At 41.3% G+C, this 9,420-nt stretch overlaps 1 pseudogene; it reads right to left on the bottom strand.

The window, feature by feature from the left end:
- Positions 1 to 7,984: 7,984 nt before the first annotated feature.
- On the bottom strand, positions 7,985 to 9,411 carry LOC117066041 (annotated as a pseudogene).
- Between the last annotated feature and the right edge of the window lie 9 nt (positions 9,412 to 9,420).

Raw genomic sequence — 9,420 nt, forward strand, 5'->3', positions numbered from 1 at the left:
GATAAAAATCCAGGTGTTCCAGCCAGCAGGGGCTACCTGCTTTGGGTGCCCTCCTGTTGTATGGGAGCTCTGTTTTCACTCTGTTAAATCTTGCAACTGCACACTCTTCTGGTCCATCTTTGTTCTGGCTCAAGGTGAGCTTTTGCTCGTCATCCACCATTGCTGATCGCCATCATTGCAGATCCACCGCAGACGTCTACCCCTCCGGATCTGGCAGGGTGTCCACTGTGCTTCTGATCCAGTGAGGTGCCCATTGCCGCTCCTGATTGGGCTAAAGGCTCGCCATTGTTCCCGTGCAGCTAAGTGCCCAGGTTCATCCTAATTGAGCTGAACATTAGTCACTGGGTTCCATGGTTCTCTTCCGTGACCCACGGCTTCTAATAGAGCTATAACACTCACTACACGGCCCTATAACACTCACCACATGGCCCTATAACACTCACCACACGGCCCAGAGTCCCATTCCTTGGAATCTGTGAGGCCAAGAACCCCAGGTCAGAGAGCAAAAGGCTTGCTGCCATCTTGGGAGCGGCCACCACCATCTTGGGGGCTCTAAGAACAAAGACGCGCTGGTAACATTTGGTGACCTGCATGGGGATTCTCCAAAGTGGTGAGTAATACTGGACCACTTTCACTTGCTATTCTGTCCTATTCTTCTTTAGAATTGGAGGAAAATACCAGGTACCTATCAGCTACTTAAAAATGATTAGCATGGCCACTGGACTTAAGACTCAGGTGTGAGGCTTTCTGGGTACAGGCTTTCCAACTGGAAAGCAGTACCCAGTTTCCTGGAAGCAGTTTCCACTTTCACAATTTTCCTGGGGAAGCCGAGGGCCGGACTAGAGGTAGAAAACTGTCATCCTGAACTCCCAGCATTGGCCAGTTGAGACCATGGCACAACCAGAAGTGTCTACTCCACAGTCGCCCATGTGTGTGCCCCTACCTCTCCTTCTGACCCATACCTCCTGGGTCCCAACCACCACTTTCTTGAAAGTGTAGCCCCAAAATTCTCCTTACCTCTGAATTTACTTCCTCCAATCCCTGCCTCTTAGGTACTAATGCTTCAGACTTTCACTTCCTCTCCCAAGTATCAGAGCAAGTTGTATCTCCAAAGGGATCTAAGGAAGCTCAACGCTGCATCCGTATGCACCTAGGCTATGAACCCAGGGAGTCTTGCCCCTAGTGTCACTCCCAATTTAGGTATATCGCTCTCGACATGGGCAGTTATGTGGGACCTGTTCCCCACCACCCTTGCCAGGGCCCCAAGTTTGTAAATGGCTAAGAGGATTACTCTCCCATTATGTAAGATGCTCTCCTCCCCCAGTTTCTACCCAACTTACCCCCACTACAATACAATCTCCAAGCCTCAGCTCTTTGGCCAGGGCCTTAGAACTGATGACCCAGTACTTTAACAACTGGAACTGTGTCTACAACAACATAATAGATCAGGATGAAAGCAAATTGAGTAAATTAAAGGGAGGTGCATTTTTTTTTTTTTGAGACAGAGTCTCGCTCTGTTGCCCAGGCTGGAGTGCAATGGCACACGCCATCTTGGCTCACCGCAAGCTCCGCCTCCGGGGTTCACACCATTCTCCGGCCTCAACCTTCCAAGTAGCTGGGACTAGTGGTACCTGCCACCATGTCTGGCTAATTTTTTGTATTTTTTTTAGTAGAGACGGGGTTTCACCGTGTTAGCCAGGATGCTCTCAATCTCCTGACCTTGTGATTCACCCGCCTCAGCCTCCCAAAGTGCTGGGATTACAGGCGTGAGCCACCGCGCCCAGCCAGGGAGGTAGCATATTCCTATAGTGGCAAAGGGGGGCAACGAGCGAACGTCTTTCCGCTGTGTTCCCAAAATCCATCTACCAAGAGAGAAAGCAGAGAGACAGAGAAAGAGAGAGAAAAGAGGGGAAAGAGAGAAGGCAGAGAGAGAGAGAGAGAGAGGATAGAAGTAGTAAAGAAAAACAGTGTACCCTATTCCTTTAAAAGCCAGGGTAAATTTAAAACCTACAATTGATAATTGAAGGTCTTCTCTGTGACCCTGTAACACTCTAATACCACCTGCTTGTCAGTGCAAACAAGGGCATAGCCCAAAAGCACTGAGACCACTCACAACTCGTAGCCTTCCTATCAAAAATCCTTAACCAAGGAAGCTGCGGATGGCCCAAATGCATCCAATCTGTAGCGGCAACTGCTTTGCTAGCAGAAGAAAGTAGAAAAATAACTTTTAGAGGAAACCTCATTGTGAGCACACCTCACCAGTTCAGAAGTATCCTAAGTTAAAAAAAAAAAAAAAAAAGGCAAAAAGGTAGCTTACTAACTCAAAAATCTAAAAGTATAAAACTATTCTGTTAGAAAAAGATGATTTAACATTAACCACTGAAAATTCCCTTAACCCAGCAAATTTCCTAACGGATTTAAATCTTAATTAGCATACAAAGGTCCAACCAAGACCTAAGAGGAACTCCCTTCAGGACAGGACAATAGATGGTTCCTCCCAGGTGACTGAGGGAAAAAAACACAATGGGTATTCAGTAATTGATAGGGAAACTCCTGTAACAGCAGAGTTAGGAAAATTGCCTAATAATTGGTCTGTTCAAATGTGCAAGCTGTTTGCACTCAGCCAAGCCTTAAAGTACTTGTGGAATAAAAAACCATCTATACCAATTCTAAGTTAATTTAGACTAAACAAGGTGTTATTAATAGCAAAGGATAATTGAAATCCCAAACTTACAAGGTTTTCAATAAAAGTAAAGTTTGCTAAAAGTTAACAGTGTAACCTGTATTATCCTAACTTCTAATCTTGTGGCCTTACACAGTCCAGTCTACAGACATAAAGGAAGTTCGCTTTGGAAAAAAATGGTTATCATCTTCAAAAAAACTCTATCTCAATCCTGACTCAAAAGGTTATCTGAAGTGAATTTGCATAAGAACTGTTGTTTATGGGAATGCATCTTGATGGGGCAACTGGGTTGTTATAAAATACTCAGGAACCCAGCCTAGCTCTAGAACTCACCCGTGAGTGCAAAGTCAATGTTGGGCACGCTTGTAAAGGACCACTAGAATCCAGCAGCCCATACCCCTTTCTTTGTGGTCAAGAAAGGTGGGAAAACAGGTGCAAGACTGCTACGTTGGTAAGCATAACTAATCTGATAAGCAGAGGTCCATGGGTAGTTATGCACCCTGGAAAGGAATGAGCATTAGGACCATAGAGGAAGCTCTACGACTGATGCTCATGAGAAAATGACTAGGGGTGCTGGCATCCCTACGTTCTTTTTTCAGATGGGAAACGTTCCCCTCAAGGCTAAAACGTCCCTAAGATGTATTCTAGAGAATTCGGCCCAGTCAGAGTCCATGTACCTTTTTCCCTCTCAGACTTGAAGCAAATTAAAACAGACCTAGGTAAATTCTCAGATAACCCTGATGGCTATATTGATGTTTTACAAGGGTTAGGACAATCCTTTGATCTGACATGGAGAGCTATTATGTTACTGGTAGATCACTAACCCCAAATGAGAGAAGTGCCACCATAACTGTAGCCCGAGAGTCTGGCGATCTCTGGTGTCTAAGTCAGGTCAGTGATAGGATGACAACAGAGGAATGTGAGCAATTCCCCACAGGCCAGCAGGCAGTTCCCAGTATAGATCCTCACTGGGACACAGAATCAGAACATGGAGATTGGTGCGGCAGACGTTTGCTAACTTGCGTGCTAGAAGGACTAAGGAAAACCTAGAAGAAGCCTATTCAATGATGTCCACTATAACACAGGGAAAGGAAGAAAATCCTACTGCCTTTCTGGAGAGACTAAGGAAGGCATTGAGGAAGCATACCTCTCTGTCACCTGACTCTATTGAAGGCCAACTAACCTTAAAGGATAAGTTTATCACTCAGCTGCAGACATTGGAAACCTTGGGCCCAGAGAAAAACTTAGAACCCCTATTGAACTTGGCAACCTCGGTTTTTATAATAGAGATCAGGAGGAGCTGACGGGATGGGACAAATGGAATTGAAAAAAAAAAATAAGCCATTGCTTTAGTTATGGCCCTCAGGCAGGCAGACTTTAGAGGCTCTGGAAAAGGGAAAGACTGGGCAAATCGAATGCCTAATAGGTCTTGCTCCCAGTGTAGTCTACAAGGACACTTTTAAAAAGACTGTCCGAATAGAAATAAGCCATCCCCTTGTCCATGCCCCTTATGTCAAGGGAATCACTGGAAAGCCCACTACCCCAGGGGATGAAGATCCTCTGAGTCAGAAGCCATTAACCAGATGATCCAGCAGCAGGACTGAGGGTGCCCAGTGCAAGCGCCAGCCCATGCCATCACCCTCACAAAGCCCCAGGTATGCTTGACCATTGAGGGCCAGGAGATTAACTGTTTCCTGGACACTGGCACAGCCTTCTCAGTCTTACTCTCCTGTCCTGGACAACTGTCCTCCAGATCTGTCACTATCCAAGGGGTCCTAGGACAGGCAGTCACTAGATACTTCTCCCAGCCACTAAGTTATGACTGGGGAACTTTACTCTTTTCGTATGCCTTTCTAATTATGCCTGAAAGCCCACTCCTTTGTTAGGGAAAGACATCCTAGCAAAAGCAGGGGCCATTATACACCTGAACATAAGAGAAGGAACACAGTTGGCTGTCCCCTACGTGAGGAAGGAATTAATCCAGAAGTTGGGCAACAGAAGGACAATATGGACGAGCAAAGAATCCTGTCCCATTCAAGTTAAACTAAAGGATTCCGCCTCCTTTCCCTACCAAAGCCAGTAACCGCTTAGACCTGAGGCCCAACAAGGACTCCAAAAGATTGTTAAGGACCTAAAAGCCCAAAGCCTAGTAAAACCATTCAATAACCTTAATTACACCTACTAAGTTCCTTTTTCCATGTAAAGTAACATTAACAAATTTCAAGGATGAGGAGGACATGGACATTTTTGATGGGTCAGTCATTCTATGCCACACTCTTGTATTTTACATCTATCTTATTTTTGGATTTCATTCTTACTTTTCTGGAGTACATATTTCAGAAACAGTATATAATTGAACTTTCTGAACTCTTTATTATGTACACACACTTGATTTTTTGTTCTGACAGGAAATAGAGTTCTAAGTTCAAAATAATTTTCAGTTACAATTTTAAAGGTATTATCTTTTGGTATCTAAAGTTTCTGATGAGAAATCTGATACTAGCTCAGTTCTTATTCTTTTATAAAAGGTCAGATTCTTGTGTCTGGAAGTTTTTAGGCCTTTTTATTTTGATGCTCTGAAATGTCTTCTTTATGTGTCTAGGTGTGTTCTTTTACTATAATTTTGCTCAGTATTAAATGTGTTCTATCAATTTAGAGACCTGTATTTATCTTCAGTTCTTTGAAATATCTTTTCAATGTCTGATATTTTTCTCCTCCTCCTCTTGTTGTTCTCTTTCAGAAATTATTAGTCAAATAACGAATTAGTCCTCCATATTTTTTTCAAAATTCTCCATGTTGTTTGAATACTGCAGGTTCTGTGATATTTTTTCAATTAAATCATCTTGCCATTTTAATTTTTACATTCATATGTTTATTTTCAACAGACTTTTCTTATTATCTGATGTTCCTTTTTCAGAGTATTCTGTTCTCTAATATTTTCTTGAGTACTTCTTAGGAAGCTTATTATTATTAATTTCTTATTATTTTATTTTGGTTCCTTAGCTGACTCAGAGTCTTCCTGAAATAGTTTTTAGTTTCATCTTTCATGTTGTTGATTTTCACATCTCTGATGGTTTTTCATTCTTCATTCATTTTAAAGACTTAGGCCACGTGCAGTGGCTCACACTTGTAATCCCAGCACTTCAGGAGGGCAAGACACAAGGTGGGAGGTTGCTTGAGCCCAGGAGGTTGAGTGAGGTTGCAGTGAGCTATGATCTATGCCCATGTCACTGCACTAGAGCCTGGGCAACAGAGAGAACCCCCGTCTCTAAAAAAGGAAAAAAAAAAAAAGAGTGGAGTTCTAGATAGAGGTAGAGACCAAATACTGGGGAGAGGAATCTGGAGGAATGGAAGTACAGTGGTTTCCTAAAGAGGTTTTAAATTGACGTTTTGTATTTAGCCCCCTTCTCATTTCATCTTCTACTGTACAAGAGAACTCCATTCCTGGAGTCTCTCTGGGACTTTGCTAGGCAGATCAACTCTCTGTGAAACATTAGTCACCTCCGGAAAAATTATGGGATGCCACTTCCGTGATCTGTTTCATTTGTCAACAAGTTTCCACATTTCTTTTGATCTTTCCAATAATTTTTGAAATACCTAGTCTGCTGATGGCCCCTCTCCAGGTGACTTCAGCTTAACAAATTAATTTATTGGCTAGGCATGGGAACTAATTCCTGTAATCTCAACACTTTGGGAGCCTGAGGCTGGAGGATCACTTGAGACCAGGAGTTCTAGACCAACCTGGGCAACATAGCAACATAGTGTAAAATTTAAAAAAAATTAGCTGAGCATGATGGCATGCTTCTGTAGTCCTAACTTTTCAGGAGGCTGAGGTGGGAGGATCCTTTAAGCCCAGTTCGAGGTTACAGTGAGCTATGCCACTGTACTCCAGCATGGGTGATAGAGGAACTCTTGCTTTATTAAGGCTTTAGGAGGCAGACTAACACTCATGTCACTACCTTCTCAAAGCAGAAATTTTTATTTACGTTTGGCTGTCTCTGGAATTCCTGGTCTGATTACCATTGTACCAAATACATTTTACTGTCCTATAGAGCAATTTTTGTATTATTATTCTTTTTCACAGTTTAGTAAGTTATTTTTATACAACTGTTGTTGAGATCTTTGGAATAATTTTGTTCAAGAAAAATGAGAATTTTGATTGCATCAAATTTAGATTTAAATTAGTGTAATCACCTGTCTTATCTTTAGAAACAGATGATCCGACCCCAAGTTTCAGCAGAGCAGTTTTCCATCTAGAGATTTGTCTCAAGACTCCTGTGAAGCAAGAAGTGGTTGTCACTAGTTCTCACTAAATATAATAAAAGTGATGTGTGTAAATTCCTTGTCACTCTTAAAAGGATACCCTATTGAAAACATGTTAAAATCTGTTTGCCCAAATTATTTGCTTATAAAACTCACTCTGAGACCAAAAGCATCTCACAAAATTCTAGTGCTTCAGGAATGAGGTTTGAGAAACACTGGTGTTTAAGTATTTTGCCGATCATATTTTAAAAAGTATTTTCTAAACCCACTTTATATCCTAGTAGAAATAGTGTTGCCTATTATTCAGTGTCTTTTTGACACTGAGATGATTTCCTTAACACTATATTTAACACAGATTTATATTTTGAATTATCTTTGCACTTAACAACAACAGCAAAAAACTCAATTTGGTTATAGAGAAATGCTCCTTTAAGACAGTATCAAACTGATTTTGCTAACATCTAGGAATTTTGCACTTAAGTTCACAAATGAACATCAAACATGAGTCAGGCACCGGGGATACAATGGTGAGCAACATGTATAGCCTTCATCATCACTAAGCTTACATTGAGTGACTTTAAATGTTCTTTTAGGATGTTAAAGATTATGGCAGCTTCAAAAATTAAGCTAAGAAGCTCTCCATCATTTTCTATGACTTGAGTTTAAAGCACAAGATTCAGCTCTTATGATTTTTACCCATAAATCTGAGTGGGCTGGAAGCTTTTTATTTGAGGGTACAGAAATTTGGCATCCTTTTTTCAGTCTTGTCTGTAGTTATTGACTTGATTCAGTTTTCCACCTTTTTTGAGTTATGTTTTCCTTGAAAAGTGACTATTTCATTTTCTATTAATATTTATTGGCAGTATAAAATTGTATAAAATATTTTAATAATTTTTAAACCTCCCTTTTATTAAATTACCAACCTTACTAGTGGCACTATTCCTTTTCTTGTTACACTTCCTGTCTTTGAATATCACTGGTATTGCCAAAAACCAGCTTTATACCAGATTATGAGTACTTTATCAATTTGACCATTTTCCTTTTAAAACGTTGTTCTCCAACTTTATCTTTACTAATTTCCTCTTCCTAATTTCAATTATACAATTTTGTTCTTCATTTCTAACATCTTCAAATAAATGCTTGGTCTATTTTTATTCTTTCTTATTTAAAATAATGTTCTCCTATAGTTTGGTCTGTATCTTAAAATGTTAACATATAGTTTTTTTCAATATCACTATGTTCTAGTAATTACAATTTCTCTTTCCTTTTAGAGTCAAAGGTGATTTGTAAAGGTACTTTAAAATTTAAAATACGAACAAAATAAAAGTTCCGCTTTCGTTTTTTAGGGGTGCTATCCCTTAGCTAATTTTTAGCTTGTTCTATCATACTATCTTTACTTGTGCAAATTTAGCCCATCCTTCTAGGTCTAACGTTTATACCACCTCTTTAGGAAGCCTATCTTGTGCTCTCTCCCTTCTCTAAAATTTTATATACATCCCTTAAACATATGTTTATATATTCTCCGCCTTCAACTCCCATCCTCAGGCTATTTTATTCCCGTTTATGAGATTTGCTATTTAGCTCAGTATTTTGTGGGTTTTCAAAAGATTCCACCTAATTTACCGAGCACCTATGCACCAGACATTTTATTAGGTACAAGGAAAAGCGTTAAATAGATATAATCATGGCCTTCAAGAAATTGAACCTGTAAGGGAGACGAATAAGTAGACATTCAAGTGAGCTTTAGGAGACTTGGTTTGGTAGTGAATACAGTCTCATGTGTATTAACAATTTACAGCACCGTAAAATAAGAGACAGAAGCTAACAAATCCGTTTCAAACAGTTCAAAGGAGGAAAAGGAGAGGGAAGGGCGGTTTAGATACAGCTTTACCATAAGTAGCCTGATAATCTAACCCTGTGATAATCCAAGTATAGTCACAGCACCTGCCTCAGAATCACTTGGAAGGCTTGTGAGGAATACAAACGCAGATTCATACCTACTGAAATTAGAATGGAGAAAGGGGCATTTAAGCCTGCATTTTAAACACATTCCCCAGGTACTGAGGCCATCCAAAGTTTTAGAACAGAGCAGAGCCACGCTTCGCAGACCTTGTTCCTCAGCTACTGCCTCCTTCTAGCAGGAGGGTGGCCTGCAGCGTGTCCCTTCCCTTCCCACCGTCCAAGCTATCCATCCAGTTTTCGAACGTCGGCCCACAGACCGCAGGACAATACGCGAGAGAGGAGAGCTCCCACTACCCAAACCACCACACAGGGATCGGAGGCCGGACCCGCAAAGGATTCGGGGAAAAAGGCATCGGGCCAATCCGAAGGGTGAGAGCGGCCCTAGGCATGGAGGGGCGGGGTGGGTGGGTGGGGGAGAGAAAGGGGTTTTTTTCTTGATTGACGTAAAGCGTACCCAATGAAAATAAAATTGGTAAAGCTTCCGCCATAATGGGCAGAACCATAGCGACAGT

The sequence above is a fragment of the Trachypithecus francoisi genome, unplaced genomic scaffold (assembly GCF_009764315.1).
Source record: "Trachypithecus francoisi isolate TF-2019V2 unplaced genomic scaffold, Tfra_2.0 Lachesis_group2, whole genome shotgun sequence".
NCBI lineage: Eukaryota > Metazoa > Chordata > Mammalia > Primates > Cercopithecidae > Trachypithecus > Trachypithecus francoisi.